We start from the raw sequence: 17,429 nt of genomic DNA on the forward strand, positions 1-17,429 counted from the left end.
TATGGCACTTGTGCGAACTGTCCACCGACAAAGAGGTCTAATAGCCTGCTGTGGCCCCTCCCCAATGTTCGCGATTCCCTTAAAGATATCCTTCAGCTTGCCTGACTGGCCAAATAAAATTCCCAACTCATGAACCCATTCCATGGAGTTGCAAATAGCAGCTGAGGCAGTACAGGCTTGCTGGGTGATAAGGTTCACACAGTGTGCACCACAGTGCACATATGGAGCAAGAGGTTGCTCACTTCGAATGATGGCCTGTGCCCCTGAATATTTACCACCATGTTTGCTGCTCCATCATATGCCTGGCCACGTAAGCCTGTGATGGGCAAATTGAGGCGTAGCAATACATCCTTCACCACCCTCGCCAGATTTTCTAGTGGTCAATGAAACCTCATACAGGCCAATAAATTCCTTGTGCACAACCAAATCATGGTCAACATACCTTAAGCACAATGCCTCTTGCTCTTTTCCTGACTGATCTCTAGTGCCATCCATCATTATGGAGAACTGCAAGTGTGGCAAATAGAGGCGTAGCAATACCGTTCTAAAATCAATGCGCTACAAAATGCAGCATTCTAAAGCAGTTTAAACAGCAACATTATTCTTTCGCTTTTGAATTGTTGTTACATCCCCTCCCCTTTTCAATGTCCAATTTCACAATTGATCGCAACGTTGAATCACATTTCTAGTTACTGTTGCTAGCTTTATTTATGGTTGCCAACCATCCCGCAAATCGGAATCGTCCCTTACTTGGACAGTAGAATAAGCGTTCCGCATTTACCTCATGGCTACAGGACGCATTTTCTTCTGTATCTTTGTTAACGATTGCGTTTATAGTAACCACTGTTTTGAATATAATTCAGTAGTTAGCTAGCTAGCTAGCCGGGATAAAAAGCATGCCGTGAGACCATTTTGACCTAAAACCCAGATGAATTTTAATATTAGCTAGGTGACAAGTGACGGCGAACCAAGCGCCAACAACTCGCCTCTATGAGTGAAGCCTTTTACCCCAGTGGCTACAGAGTGAACTGCAACGCCTGGTTGCAAAAAGAACTTGAAACCCCGCCCACCCAATGTGAAGTCAATGGGGAAAGCCTGAAAAGAGGCCAATTTTCTCTAAGGAAATATAAAGTCAATAAAGTTTTTACACAAGAAATGATGGTTTAACTAGTTAATCCCATCCTTTGTAATGTCTTCCGTGGGTCTGATTTTTAAAAATAATTCTGCCAAAATTCCCAAATCTGGGTTAATTTCAGTGCGTGCAAAGTGGCTTGTTCTACTACCGTATGACTCCATAAGGATTTCCCCATCCTCGCAGCCAGGCAGAGTGCTTCAGCAGCAGGTGTGATGTTGTGTCATTTTATTCCGATTAGCTAGCTACGATCTCACCATTTTAAGTCCAAGGTCCAAAAATGTTGGGTGCTGCGTTCAACTGTACTAACTGCTATTCTAAGGATTCTTCTCTCCAGTTCTTTCGGTTAATACATTTGAGACATTTTCAGATAAACAAAGTTCTATGTCAAAACGTGATTTCTGACCATTTCGGGGTTTCAGTTCAGTTCCAGATTCTCATAAAGTCTCGTCTTTTATAATTTGTATATGTTGTTGGTGAAATCAAATTTTCACCATTTTTCTTTTGCTCCACTGCTCTTGCGTTGGTTGCAACGGGTAATGGCTGCGCCCTAGTTTGGGCTTCATGTGCCAGTGAGCACTAACCATAGCAAATCAGTGGGTGACATCATGATCATTTCGTCCATATTTTTATAAGGTCTATGCGGCGAATCATAAAGCTAGCTGGCATTCAAACCCGGTTTCAGAGGGTCTTGGAAAAACGCTGTATACACTGCGTGACCGCACCATTTAAAAAAGCAAGACAGAGCTAGGGAGATGAATTTGATTGAGTTATGGTTTCATGTAGTTTTCTTAAATAATGTAATGACAGAAATGACCAAAATTGGTGCTAATTGTATAGTATAAAATGAGAAGGAACTATTTTTTCTAGACAGAATCATTGTTTTCATAGAATTAATGACCAGAGGTTTTTGCAAATAGTGCAAATAGAACTACCAACCAGGGTTTTTGCATAACAACGGTCCAAATAGAACTACCAACCAGAGTTTTGCTTGACAACGGTAAAATAATATGCCCAAACGGCCGCAGAAGAATATTTCAATTTCAGGTGATTAAGTCGATAAAAATCTATAAATATTTTTTTAAAACCATGTATAGTCATTGTTCATAACCTGTTGCGTAAGTGGAATAAACCCCTCCAGGCTGTCTCGTTGGAAAATAAAATAAAAGGCATCGCCTCGGCCGCATCACCACCCCCGTCGTACATTATTTTCCAATAACGGAAAATAATGTACAATGTGGTTTATTCCTTACATAATGTCAATGTCAACTACAATTAGCTTGCATTAAGTTTGTTGGCCAGTTAACTTGCATTTGGGATGATTGAGATAGCTAGCTAGCTAGCACAACAACTAGGATAGCCTATTTCATTTTATGTTCAATGACTAATGTTAGCTGACACATCACATAACAACACAAAATTACATAAGAAAATTCTACATTACTAAGTAGTTAAATAGCCGTTTCACGGCACCAAAATCAGGTTCATGGCAGTGTCATAACTCAGCCCATTTCCACCAGGCATGAGCGATCTTCCCTGGCAGATGCTGAAGTCGCTTGTGTAGCCAGTCTTGCTGTCAGCCAGGACAAACAGCTTGAAGGCCCATTTCGTAAACTGCTTCATCCCGTACAGCACTTTCATGGCTACCATGCGCTCATCGATGGCAAGGTTCTGATGTGCGTGGTAAAAAGCCCTGCATGCTGTGAGGATCTGGTCCTGCAGTGGCTTCACCCAGAACAGGGCATCATAACCAGGTTGCCCTCTCAGCTGGTCATTGAGGATGTCTGCTGCTGGATCACTCGTGTGAAGGCAGGCACTGATGGCAGCAAACCTGTAGCCCAGCATCACACTTGGTGGAAAGGCAAGACTGTAAAACCAGTCTGTCCTCCACAGTTCCTGAGAGAGAATGGGGTCTCAACAGACCCTATTAAATGACAATGAACAGATAGTGCAGCGTGCTGTTAGAATCTGTCCACTGCTTCTGTTCCTCTGAAGTTGCTTGTGCTATATTCTTGTTGGTGTTGTCACAAAGAACTTAAATAGCCTCTTTGCTAAGGACAGCTGGAACAGTTCCAAGGGGCTGTATTCCTTAGTGACATCAAGCTGAACTCCAGGGGTCCTCTTAGGGCAGAAGGGGAACTGATGAGGCTCCTCATCCTCAACACTGATGTCCTAACATTCCCCCTCAAAATCAGGCACTGTGGCTCTTTTTTGGCCTCACTTGTTCCTGTTGAAGCCTTGTGGGGACAAGCAGCAGTAGAAGAACCAACAGCAGCCTCTGAATCTCTACAGGGGCGTGCAGCAGGGGCGGAAGCAGAAGTAGCCCTGCGGGCTCAAGGGACAGGTGGAGATGACACAAATGCTGGAGTGGCAGCAGTAGCTGAGATAGCCCTGCAGGCTCGGGTGAGAGGAGGAGATGACACAGGAGCTGGAGCAGCAGTAGCAGCAGTAACAGTGGCAGCAGCGCCAGTCTTGCAGGCCTGAGGAGCAGGAGAGGGAGTTGCAGCAGAGGGCAGTGGAGGGTCCAGTATATTCATCCCTGCAGAAATAGTGAAATTTTGGAATGGGTACAAATGTCATAATGCAAAAGCATTATAACACAAATTGGTACAAACACCAAAATATGTAATCACACTCAGGCACCTCAATAACACTTTTACTCAGTACTCTACAGTGTGTAATCTTTTGTTGCATGGCCTGTCACAAACATTGCTATTTATAATCGGTTCAACTTTACATTCATCCAGTACATATCAGCACACACAATAATTATTTTCTATCCCCCAGGGGAGAAGTATAGCCCATAGAGACACTAATACCAATCTGTCTACCTTACGTACAATAAAAAGATTAAATTCCATCAGGAAAATGCTGGCAGTATTCCAGTTTAGCCACAAATTGGCGCATGAAACATAACATGTACAGTATGTGAAATGTCCTTATTAGAGAATAGTGCTAACCTCTTGAAAAACAGTAAATTTATTCATTGTGAGTATGAATTCTGGCAAAGCTGACCACAATGAGCCACTACGCTAACTACATGACTATAACATCCATTAGTAAGAACCTTAATACAAATATGCTCAGCATTATTAGCAAAGGTGAACAGCTGTCGACTATAACCACTAGCTATATCAAAAATATGGCAATGGCAAAGGTAGAGTGAAAAAACATATATAACTGCGGAAAGTAATACTTGTCGAGGACCGCATCTTTGCCGTGTTTATATGCTTCCTCCAGGAGAGAATCAATGCTGTCGGGCTCAGAAAAGCCTCCCTCGCTCTTCTCTTCCGAATCGCTCTAGAAATCAGTATCCCCTAGGCAGGGGTATGCTTTAGCCATGCTTAACCTCTCAGCGCACAGCCCCTAGTGGTCGGCACGCCGGCGTGCCGAGATTACTAAACTCAAACATTCGGTGCTACTGCAACCAAAGTGTGAGATAAAAACAGAAACGCGTTGTTTTAGTTTCATTAGTAGACGATACACGACAACTATGCCGAAAACGGAGTTTCGCAGCCCCACCATTGTCGCTCTGGTCGTTCATTTAACACGCACCCCCTCCCTGCAGTCTCATTTGCAAAACACCCCCCACCCTTGACATAATGGACAATATTGTCTATCTTGGCATTCAGAAAAATATTCTTTCACCACTAAAAAATCATATTCCGTCATAGCAACAAGATAAACCCGACAATAGCCCTAAGATATGCCTATACAGCAGTGAAAACGCTGCTCACTGAATAACAAAATAAACCAGAAAAAGTTTTTAAAAATGATACCATCTCATTCTACAGTCAATATCTGGGACTAAATATTGAATAAATATACAATCTTACCATTGGTTTTACGTGTAGAGATGTCTCTTTTGAGACTGCGTGGTCATATATTGTCTTGGACAATTCGTTTGGGAAATATACGCGCATTCGTGACGCCTGGGTATCTTCCAAAATAGCTGTGCGTAATACCACACGTGTTGTTTACGGCGTCGTCGCCCTTTCTAGTACAGACTGGCTTGATTAACTATTAATTTATTCAGTAGGTGAGAGTATAAGCTTTCTAACGATGTATAACATGTATAATTCTGCTTTTGGAATAGCGTTTTATAGGTCAGCGTAACAGAAAATATTCTTAGCATCACATTCACTTACGCATTCACTCTATGTTAGCAGAAAATATGCTGCACCTAACGAAACGTGGTCAACGATATCTCGTAATTTCTTGGAAAATACTATTATTATTGAAGACTTCTGGACATAGCTAAGCCATATGTTTGCTGACAGACCTAGCTGACGTCGTTTTCTGGAGTAAAACAGAAGCGAATAGAACAGTATCATTGATACTGTCTCTGTCTCCATCTACTGAACATAGAGGAGATTTCATCATTGCTATGCAAGTATTACTGCTCAAAATATTTCGGTTATATACGTTATATATATTTTTTAAATTGAGTATCTTTAAATAGGTTAGTGGTGTTATATAATGTGAATATTTCACACTGTAATGTAAGCATTATATGGTAGTGTAATAGTTTTTTGTGAAGCATGCAACAGTGATGACGTCAGAGTTGGAACATTGCCAAAACGTGGTGGACGGTTGAAAATTGTTTTCATGTTGTCCCATCCCCATACAAGAAAACATACGAGAGTACAGAGTATAGAACACAAGTTAATTATTACACATTTAGGTACTGTACCGCATTGTGTGACAATATTTTTGCATTATTTTTTTAAATCTGATAGCAATGTTTCATCTTAAACCTTCATAAGGGGCTCATTTATATGCTTTATAATGGACAAAAAGCATTTTATTCAATTTTGGAGAGATTTTGGATATGTTTCTGGACACCTAGCTATTTTAGACCATTGTACTGACAGAAAGCTTGTCATTTCCATTTGAAAATTATGCAACAGTGATTTTCTTGAGTCAAAACAGTTGATTTGTAGTGAAATACGTGAATATGTTGTGATTTACAGCAATGCATAATTTAGACATTTTGGATAGATTTGGAGACGCTGGGTACACTGCTTAGTTTTTGCTTCATACATCTATAGTAGTTCTACATATCCACCCTTAGATTTTATGAACTTGTGGTCAAGAGGTTTTTGATCTAGCACATGTATAGCTTAACCTCCTATATATATGCAATCTCTCAGTATTTCATTGCAAACTTAAAAAGTGCAAATTTAATTTTGATTTGTTGTCAAAACAATTGCATTTGTGGCACTTTATTTCTTCGAAAATTATGAATATAAACTAATCTGCGTTAGTATTGTAAATTGTACAAATGTCTTGCTTCATTTAAGCCATTTTTCAAGTCTCTGTGGTGTTCAGATCTGGAGTTCTAAAGCTAGGGTAGCTTTAGGGTACCCCCTAAATGGGCAAGGATTGGCAAGATTTGGCTTGTGCCTTAGGGGCTTAAACTTCTCAAGAGCAACAATAATTTCCAAAAAACATCAGCCAAGGCGACGCCACACAACTTCCTGGTACGCTGGGATTTATATTGCTGTTCTGAATGTGAAATTTGTTGCATCATACATTGTTGGAAAGCGTATGCTGTCACAGCTACTGGATTAACAATTGACAATTGTCAATCAAACCAGAATTAACTCAAAAGGACCACAGTGAAATTAACAGCACGTGTGGTTTTATGCACAGCTATCTCAAGGTATGGATGGCAGTGTAGTATAATGGGTAAAGAACTGGTCTTTGAACCTAAAAGTCAGAGGTTCGATTTGGTAGGACACTGCCATTGTACCCTTGTGCAAGGTGCCTGACCTGCATTGCTTAAGCATATATCAAGCTGTATAAATGGATGCAATGTAAATGCTATGTAAAAAGTTGTGTTTGTCGCTCTGGATAAGAGCATCTGCTAAATGCCTGTAATGTAATTTAATGGTATGGAGTTATATTTCACAAACGGATCATCCAAGACAAGGAATGACCGCTGAATATTTTAAGGGACATGTCAAAGTGTAAAACCAATTATAAGACTGTATGCTTATTCCAAATTTAGTCCCAGCTATTCATAGTTGAATGATATTCATCAGGTAATTACAGTAGAATTCATCTTGTTTATTTCACTATTCAGTGAGCAGCATTTTTCCCGCTATATTGGCATTGTGTCTGGCTAATGTTGGCTTTATCTTGTTGCAATGAGGGAATACGAATTTTGTGTTTTTTTTTTTTTTTTTTTTTGTTTTTTTTGGTGGTGCAAGAACATTTTTATGAACTATAATATGGATGCTATTGTTCAATGTGTCATGCATGGGGAGTTATAGTTGCAGATGAAACTGCAGGGAGGAGGTGCTTGTTAAATGGAAAACATACACTCCGTATTTGGCATAGTTGTCATGTATCGTCTACTAATATAGCTAGAACCCAAAGTTTGTTGTTTCCTCACATAGTTTGGTTGCAGTAGCACTGAATTCAGCAATCTCAGCACACCGGCATGCAGGCCACTAAGGGGCTTGCGCGAAGGGGTTAAACACGTTTTGATGAATCAGGGTATACTCGTCAGCTAACACCACTGCTTGTGCGACCTGAGTTACTTTATGTTCATTCAAAAGTAACACACTCAGGTACACAGATTTTGAACTCCACCATGATGATTAAATCACGGACTTGCTCAAACGACTTAACCCCTTGGGCAGCACCCGAGTGGTCAAATATATTCTCCTTCTCAAAGGCAAATTCGACAAAGGTTTGGCCATCTGTTTTCCGATACTGCCGAAACTTCTGACGATAAGCCTCTGGTACTACTCTGGTATATGCCCTAAGCACTGCGGTTTTCACCACCTCATAATCGAGGCTGTGCTCTAAAGACACTGACGAATAAGCAACCTGGACTTTACCCACTAGCACGCACTGCAGCAAGTGTCCCTAGGCCACTTAAGCATGATGGCGACTCCCTCGAACATGGAGAAATACTTTTCCACCTCTGCCTCACAAAAAGGGGAACCAAGTGAATGTTTCTGCTGACATCAAATTCAGGCGATTGCCATCTGCTACCAGCCCGCATAGGAGCGTATCTATGTTCCCAGGGTCCTAAGTTCTACTGCACTTGACGAAACATTGTGAACATTATTTCATAATTTCTTGGAAAATATTATTATTATAGAGGACTTCTGAGCATAGCGAAGCCATTTGTTTGCCGATAGACCTTGCTGACATCATTTTCTGGAGTAAGACAGAAAATCATTGATTTATTGTCTCTGTCTCTATCTACTGAACACAGATACAATTTCATGTAAAGCTGGGGAACATAGGACCCTGGGAACATAGGACCATTTGTCAAGTTCTCATTATGTGCCATATAAATCTGGGGAACATAGGACCCTGGGAACATAGGAATGATGCCGCCCGGATAGCTTCTACCTCTAACTCTTTTAGGTGTGTAGCGGCTGCAGAATGGTTGCTCAAGGAGACCAGTCACACCAGGCTTCAGGAAGGATCTGCACTTTAATTGTCTATAAAGAACAGCACGGGGCACGATCAGTACACACAGTGTTAACAGGCTCTCTCTCATTCACCAGCACAAAAGCTGTCCAAGTTCTGCCTTTTTTGTTGTTGTACTACACAAAATAATACAAATAAAATAAGTGCACAGTGACAAGAATGCATGCCTTTGCATGTGTATTTGAAATGAATAGTTACATTAAAAACAAAAGAAATTGCAAATATCCAGTGAGTAACATTAATACCCATTAAAACAAAATGTAACTTGTTTTACTAGAGGTCTTATCCTTCACTTTACATATAGAATTAAACATAAACATCTTTGCAAAATGAAAAAAAATAAGTGCACAATAAATAAAACCGATCTTTTCCTCCAAGTTCAAGCTACTCATTCAGTGCAGTTCTTCCATAAAAGTACACAAAATATATCACAGATAACAATTTTAACACGGTAACATACCTATAAAGAGCAGCACGGGGCACGATCAGTACACACAGTGTTAACAGGCTCTCTCTCATTCACCTGCAGCGAGTTAGGAAATATGCAATTGAGGAGAAAATCTCTGACAGATCTAACAGCAATAATGTCCGTTTTTCTGACGAAACTCAATGACAAACTCAAGGAAACATTAGCAATGATGTATCTTTACATTTCCATGCACTTTAAACCAGGTTATATTACTTTTAAACACGCTAGATTATTCAAAGGAGAGAGAGTATCACAACACGTCTTACCAGCACAAAAGCTGTCCAAGTTCTGCCGCGTTTTTACAACTACGTCCCTTCTGCAGCTAATTGTGCGTCAATAATTAAAGCCCCCCCTGCAACAATAGGTAAACCGGAGCTATTTGCACATTCATTCCTTCAATATTAAATTGGCGATATACCAAAACTTTGACCCAATGAAAGAAAATATAACACACTGGTTTTGAGAATGTTCACAAAAAAAATAAAAATAAAACAAACATATTGACTCAGCTACATACTCCTCCCTGAACTTCAAAACTGTTCAGTATAGGTTCACAGTTGAATTCTGGGTAACATTAGCATAACTTGTCATTGTTCTCTAACATACATCCATATGCGACATAAGTGTCTCCCAACTGAAAGGGAAAGTGACATAAAGAAGTTGGCCAGACTTCTAGTATCTACTTGCTGAAGAAAGTGCCCTATACACGATCTCATACCAATGACGCAATGACTGGTACCCCTACTTTTGAGCTTACTGTTACTCAAAAAGAAAGGCACATTCTCAATGACCTTAGGACTTATCCTAATAATATGTCAACCGTGTGTCACCTACATGAATAAAGCTTTGGCAGACGCACTGACCAGATTGCTTGTTTGTGTTTTTTTGTGTGTCATGTTCTGGATCAATCTGTTAACTGGCTTTACAATCCTGCCTACTCTTGTCCTGATTTGACCGACTGAGTCACTTGGTAATAGCCTGTCATGGTTTAAAGCTACTTCAGTGTTTTTTTCCTCGGCTCCTTGACTCTCTGGGTGACTGTTGCTTGGCTCTGGTTGTTCCACGCTATGACCAGTCTGTTTCACAACGGCTGTCCTTGTCTGTTTCAGTTCGACGATCCGTCTCATCACTGGCAGCCTGAGTTTCTCTGACATAAACATCTGGTTCAGTATCAGCACTCACATCTACCCGGGGACTGTCACTTGTTTGTGGCTTGTGAATGGCTGGTTCCAGATTTTCAAGGGACACTTGAGGAGGTTCAGGAGGCATCTGCTCTCGATCTGGAGAGTCTTCCTGAGAAGCAGTCTCAGTTACCCATCTGGCAGTGCGTTCTGACCAGTCAAACTCAGACTCAGTCACCAGAAGGCTTCCATCTACCCCACTGCATTCCTGACTTAGTTCAGAGCCACTGTCAAAGGACGACTCCATTCCATGATCCACCTCCACTGGCAAGAAGTTAGCTTGCAAAAGCAGGTTCCTGTGGACTACTCTCTCTTGCCCAGTGTTGGGATGTATGATGCGGTAAGTATTGCACCTTGAGTCTTTGGAGACCACTGTGTAGAGAGTAGACTCCCACCTGTCAGCTATTTTTCTGCGGCCACGTCCACCCTTGTTTGCCACAAGAACCTGATCTCCCTCTTCAATGTCTGTGCCCTTTATCCCTTTGTTGTACAGGTCAGCCTGACGCTAGCATTGACTTGGGCCATCGCAAGAGCCTCTTTTAGGTCATCCCTCATTCTCTTGACATAACTTTGATAGTCTGTGATGTCATTGTCCCTCTCCACATTGTGGAACATAACATCTACTGGCAGTCTGGGAATCCGTCCATACATTAGATAAAAGAGAGCATACCCAGTCGACTCATGAGCTGTACAGTTATAAGCAAAGGTCAATGTCTGTAGCATTTGCGGCCATTTCTGCTTATCCCTGGGAGGTAGAGCCCTGATCATGTTCCCTAAGGTTCGATTGAACCTCTCAGTGTGACCGTTACCCATGGGGTGATAAGGCGTTGTTCTTGATTTTTTCACACCAGCGATCTGCAACAGCTCTTGAATCAACTGGCTTTCGAAATTTGCACCCTGATCTGCATGGATCCTTTGCGGGAATCCGCAGATGCAAAAATATCTATCCCACAGCTGACGTGCGACTTGTTTTGCTGACTGGTCAGAGCATTTGAAGGCATGGGCCATTTTAGTGAAATTGTCTGTCGCCACTAAGACATCCACACTCCTTCCCTGGACATCCTCTGCAGACCAGAAGTCCAGACAGACCAACTCTGAGAGGCTTGTGGTCTTGATACTTTCAAGCTTGGCCCTTCCCTCAGGCTCCAGTGTCTTGCTGAAAACACAGCGCTTGCAGCATTTCACATAGTCTCTGACATCATGCTCCATATCCGCCCAGAAGAATCGCTGCCTGGCCAAGTGCAAAGTCCTGGTCTGACCCTGATGGCCAGCATCATCATGAACCCCACGCAGAATATGGTTAGCCAAGGAGGAGGGTGCCATGTACTGATGGCGCTTTTTCCCAGTTAGAGAGTCCTTCCACACTCTGTAAAAGATGCCATCAAGCATTTTTAGTTTTTGCCACTGTTTCAGGGATTTGAGCACTGTTAACGACAGTCCAGCTCTCTCCCTTCTTGACGACCATCTCCCACGGGTGACAAACCGGATGACTTGTGACAGTGTGGCATCGCTTCTCTGTCCATCTTGGAGCTCTTTGAGTGAAAAGACAGGCAGTGCATCTTGACCCGGTGGGGCTAACTTCTCCAGATCTTGAGCCAGCCAAGAGACTACCCTTTTCTTGGAACCTTGGTCCCACTCAACATGGCACGTCAAGACTGCAGATACTTCGTCATTGGTCAGAGAGAGTCGCTCCAACTTTTCTGATGAAAGCGGACACTCAACGCTCTGGTGGTTGGTACTGACTCTGAACGCCCCCTGCACTACACCCAGATGGACTTGCTGTGACTCATCCAACAGCACTTCATATGGCTCCTCCAGAAGCCTCTGGCAGACACGATCTTTGATAAACGGCTGCCTGCTCAAAGCGTCAGCAATAGTGTTCTTACTGCCAGGTATGTACTTGATGCTGAAGTTGTATGGCGACAACTTGGATACCCAGATTTGCTCAACCGCGTCGAGTTTTGGCTTGGTGAGGATGTAGGTCAGCAGATTATTGTCCGTCCAAACAGTGAAGGTGTGTCCCTTTAGCCAATGGCTAAATTTATCAACAATGGACCACTTCATTGCCAAAAACTCTAGGCGGTGGGCAGGGTAGTTCCTTTGAGCGCGGTTGAGTGCCTTACTGGCGAAGGCGATGGGACGTGCTTTACTTTCACCCTCTTTGACCTGAGACAATACGGCACCTAAACCATCGAGAGAGGCATCAGTAGATAGAATGAACGGTTGGCTGAAATCAGGGTGTGCGAGCACGACAGACTCCAAGAGTGCAGTTTTCACCTGTTCGAATGAGTTGCGATGTTCCTCCTTCCAATCATCCGGATGCAACTTCTTGAATGTAACAGCACGTCGTCCATTTCCTTTCTTTCCTTTTGGTGCAGCAGTCAGTGTGTACAGCGGCTTGGCTATGCGGGAAGAGTCATGGATGAACTGCTGATAATACATGACCATGCCCAGGAACGACTTGATCTTTCTCTGGGAGGGTGTAACACCATCCTCAATCATAAGATCGACCTCTGTAAAGGAAACAATGACCTTAACTTTATCAGGGTCAGTTGACACACCGTTTTCATTGATCACATGTCCCAAAAATCTTACACTTCTCCTGAGTAGGTGACATTTCTTGGGGGCCAGCTTCAATCCATGTGAGCGCAGCCTGCCGAAGACCATTTCAAGCCTCTTGAGGGCTTCGTTGGGAGCACACACAAGCACATCGTCCAAATAGCAGAGTAGGGTCAAGAAGTTCTGATCACCAAATATGCCCATCATGAGGCGCATGAAGCTTGCAGGGCTGTTGCACCGACCCTGGGGGAGCCTGTTGAACTCGTAGAGCCCCATGGGTGTGGTGAAGGCTGTCAGCTTCTTGTCTTCCTCTGCTATAGTGACGTTGTAGTAGCCAGAGGTGAGGTCCATGGCGCTGAATATGGCGTTACCTCCCAGAGCTGCCAGACAGTCCGATTGGTGGGGCAATGGATGAGCATCCTTGACTGTGCGTGCATTTAGCCAGCGGTAGTCCACAGATATCCTGAGCTCCCCATTCTTCTTCCATACAAGTACTAGAGGAGAAGCCCACTCACTGTTGGACTTGCGAATGAGCTCACATTCCTCCATCTCTGTAAGAACTTGTCGGAGCTTGTGGTACTGCCCTGGTGGGACACGCCGGTAGGGGAGTCTGAATAGCCGCTCATCAGTCAAATGGATGCGATGGACAAAATGCTTAGCCAGCCCACAATCAAACTTACCCCTGGAGAAGACGTCATCATACTTATGAATCAGTTCCAGCAGTTGTGATTTCCAGTGGTCTGACACCTCACATGAATCAATATCCAGATCCTCCAGTCCTAAGTCGTGTAGACGGTTATGAAAACTGGAGCAAGAAGGGGGACTGGAGCTGCTACCCGCCTCACCGCCTACTGTCTGACTCTGCACTTGGAATTTTTCGGCTGGCTTTTGCTCAGATGTCCTCAACGGCTATGCAGGTGGACACATCTGCCACTCTGGTGTGACGCTTTAGAGTGACGGTTTTATCAGAGGTGTTCAAAATCCTGACTGGGATCCATCTGTCACCGCTCATGGCGGATACCAACCTGCAGACCATGAGGTCTTTCTTATGGGTTAGTACTTTTGGTGGCTCAACCAGAATGGCACTGCCTTCGGAAAGGGGTGAAGTTGCAGGCAACTTGCCCCAAACCAGGTGTTCTTGCTTTGGGAGAAGAATTACTGCCTGTGTCAGCTTGACAGTGCCGATGAAACCTGGCAGTGTGTCACCTCTCCATCTGTTGATGCCAGACAACATGTTAAGGAATGGCATGACCTCAGGTGCATTTGTGGACTCAGGCTTGCTCAGAACTTGCCAGAAGTGGGGAGACTGTCTGAACTGCTTTATGAGGTGCTTAATAACGTTTGTGCCCAAGATCAGCTGATCTTTCTGCTCAGAGACCACTAAGGCAGGCATACTGAATGTGCAGCCATACACTTCCATCTTCAGGTTATGAATACATTTGGGCTTGACTTGAATTCCACCACAACCAACAAGCACAATGTCATTGTGAACACAGTTGGGCTCCAATGCTAATCCAGCATCTTTAAGCACCTGCTCAGCCTCTTCACTAACGGTGCATGCCATGGAGCCAGTATCTAGTAGACCTTGCAAAGAAACTTTATCATTCACCAGTGCATTGGTGTAGAACAGACTGTCAGATGTTTCAAGCTTGGCTATATTCTGGAACAATACAGTAGTACCAGGTGGGGCAGATTTTAGGCTACCTGCATACACAGACTGTGCGTCTTCTTCACTGAAGTTGAGGGTCTCACTATTGTCACTCACACTGTCCCCTCCCAGGTGTGAGTGACTTAGTTTCCCTGATCAGGTGAGCTGCCACCTTGCTGTACAACAGTGGGTTTGCGGCAGTCTTTTCGCTAATGCCCTACTTCTAGACAGCCTAGACATCTCCGTTCTCTCATGCAGTGTGTTCGTGTTGAGTGAGAGCTGTTACCACAGACTCGGCATGGGGTGAAACAATCTGAGGGGGAAAACTGGGGTCTGGGTCTAGCAGCATCAGGAGGCTGGTTGGTACGCTCTAATACTCTCTCTAACATACTCAGCACACGCTCCAGAGCACTCTGGTCTGAAGCAGCTGCTTCACTTGACTTGGTTGGGTTAGTCGAGGTACACTTGACTGTGTTCACTTGGGCATAGTCAACTTCAGGTTCTGGAGGACTAATAGCCGTTACAGCAGTGGCTACCTGGAGGACATTTGGTTTGGCCATGTTGGTGTTTGACTTTTTCACTTGGTACTCCCTTTGATGTTCATCAGTAGCCTCCTGCACCTCTATGAGTGACCACTTACTTATGGGCTTACACTTGAAAACACAGGCAAGACTAGGATCGGGGCAATTTCTGACAAACATCATTGCTATTTCTGCATCCATATTGTCCATTCTGCTTCCCTGGCGCTTCAAGTGTCTGTCAGCTGCTTCGGCATCTGTATTCAGCCTAACCCAGTAATCTAATAGCGTTTCATTTGCTGCTGCCTGGGTGGCATAGAACTCGGCCAGTGAGAGACAGGACCCTCGGGTTTCGCTAAAATAGCGTCTCAGTATAGTATAGATTGTCTCAGGGGTAACAACTGTGCCAGATGACGAGCTGTTTTTCAAGCTTACTTTGACAATACTTTTTGCTCTGCCAAGAAGATGGCTCAGAATCTCACCTCTTTGTTCATTGTTTGAGAAACCTCTCTTGGACAAATACACCTCCATTGTATCAATCCACTCTTGAATGGAATATTTGTCATCTCCATCACCACGATACATGGGAGGCTCCTTGATATCAGATCTGACTACCAGGTTTACTTTGGAAAGGTCAATGGTTGTGTCTGACACTTCAGCCTTAACTGGTTTAGCTGAGGGAGGCTGGTTTGGGGTGAATGGGGACTGACTGGCTAACAAGCGGCTGGCTATTGACTCACCTATCTGACTCCCCAACTCACCGATGAGATCACGTAACTGTTGGGTGGTATCCTCATTGCTGGAAATAGGGGTGGAAAACTGAGGCTTATGTGAAGGGTTGTCAGTAATATCACCAGGTTCTAATGTCTCCTCACGCGTTAACACTGTAGCCCTACACCGAACCAGTCCATCTGTGATAAACGAACCCCTGCCTCTCCCAATAACTGGTGTAAAGATATTAAGCTTATCCTTTCCTCCGCATGCCATATTTTACAATCAACAAACATATAAAGGTGTAGCAAGTAAACCAAATTAAATCAGTTTTACAGATTTCACAGAAAATTAGAACTTGTACCAATATTACTCCTTTTTGTAGAGATAATCGGTTATTCTGAACGCCTGGATTTATACAGAATACTAGCAATCAATTCAGCAGCTAACAGAATCCACAAGTCCACCAACTTGGCATCACAGATGTCACAAGCACACAGCAGAACCTCGGCGATCGGCGGCGGCTGACCAATGGATCCGGGTCACGGCACCAGTTTTATGTAGCGGCTGCAGAATGGTTGCTCAAGGAGACCAGTCACACCAGGCTTCAGGAAGGATCTGCACTTTAATTGTCTATAAAGAGCAGCACGGGGCACGATCAGTACACACAGTGTTAACAGGCTCTCTCTCATTCACCAGCACAAAAGCTGTCCAAGTTCTGCCTTTTTTGTTGTTGTTGTACTACACAAAATAATACAAATAAAATAAGTGCACAGTGACAAGAATGTATGCCTTTGCATGTGTATTTGAAATTAATAGTTACATTAAAAACAAAAGAAATTGCAAATATCCAGTGAGTAACATTAATACCCATTAAAACAAAATGTAACTTGTTTTACTAGAGGTCTTTATCCTTCACTTTACACATAGAATTAAACACATAACATCTTGCAAAATGAAAAAAATAAGTGCACAACAAAGAAACCGATCTTTCCTGCCAAGTTCAAGCTACTCATTCAGTGCAGTTTCTTCCAAAAAGTACACAACATTCACGATAACAATTTTAACATGTAACTCCTATAAAGAGCAGCACGGGGCACGATCAGTACACACAGTGTTAACAGGCTCTCTCTCATTCACCTGCAGCGAGTTAGGAAATATGCAATTGAGGAGAAAATCTCTGACAGATCTAACAGCAATAATGTCCGTTTTTCTGATGAAACTCAATGACAAACTCAAGGAAACATTAGCAATGATGTATCTTTACATTTCCATGCACTTTAAACCAGGTTATATTACTTTTAAACACGCTGGATTATTCAAAGGAGAGAGAGTATCACAACACGTCTTACCACCACAAAAGCTGTCCAAGTTCTGCCGCGTTTTTACAACTACGTCCCTTCTGCAGCTAATTGTGCGTCAACAATTAAAGCCCCCCCTGCAACAATAGGTAAACCGGAGCTATTTGCACATTCATTCTTTCAATATTAAATTGGCGATATACCAAAACTTTGACCCAATGAAAGAAAATATAACACACTGGTTTTGAGAATGTTCACAAAATAAATAAAAATAAAACATAAACATATTGACTCAGCTACAGGTGCACCTCGGCCTCCTCTCTCTCCTTCAGCTGCAAGCTTTCATTTCCAACTCTAGTTTAAACTGAACCATAGTTTTGGGGCTCTCAGACTTAATAAGGGTTGATTCCCTAGAGTCAGCTTTCACAGACAATGTTTGTTGTTCAAGCAGTCCC

General features: G+C 43.1%; 1 protein-coding gene across 3 annotated transcripts in view; it reads left to right on the forward strand.

The window, feature by feature from the left end:
* Nucleotides 1-17,429, forward strand: part of gpr179 (G protein-coupled receptor 179) — a 170,863-nt gene that overhangs the window by 116,914 nt on the left and 36,520 nt on the right. The gene's annotated exons all lie outside the window — the stretch shown is intronic.

This window comes from Anguilla rostrata, chromosome 2, assembly GCF_018555375.3.
Source record: "Anguilla rostrata isolate EN2019 chromosome 2, ASM1855537v3, whole genome shotgun sequence".
NCBI classification, from domain to species: domain Eukaryota; kingdom Metazoa; phylum Chordata; class Actinopteri; order Anguilliformes; family Anguillidae; genus Anguilla; species Anguilla rostrata.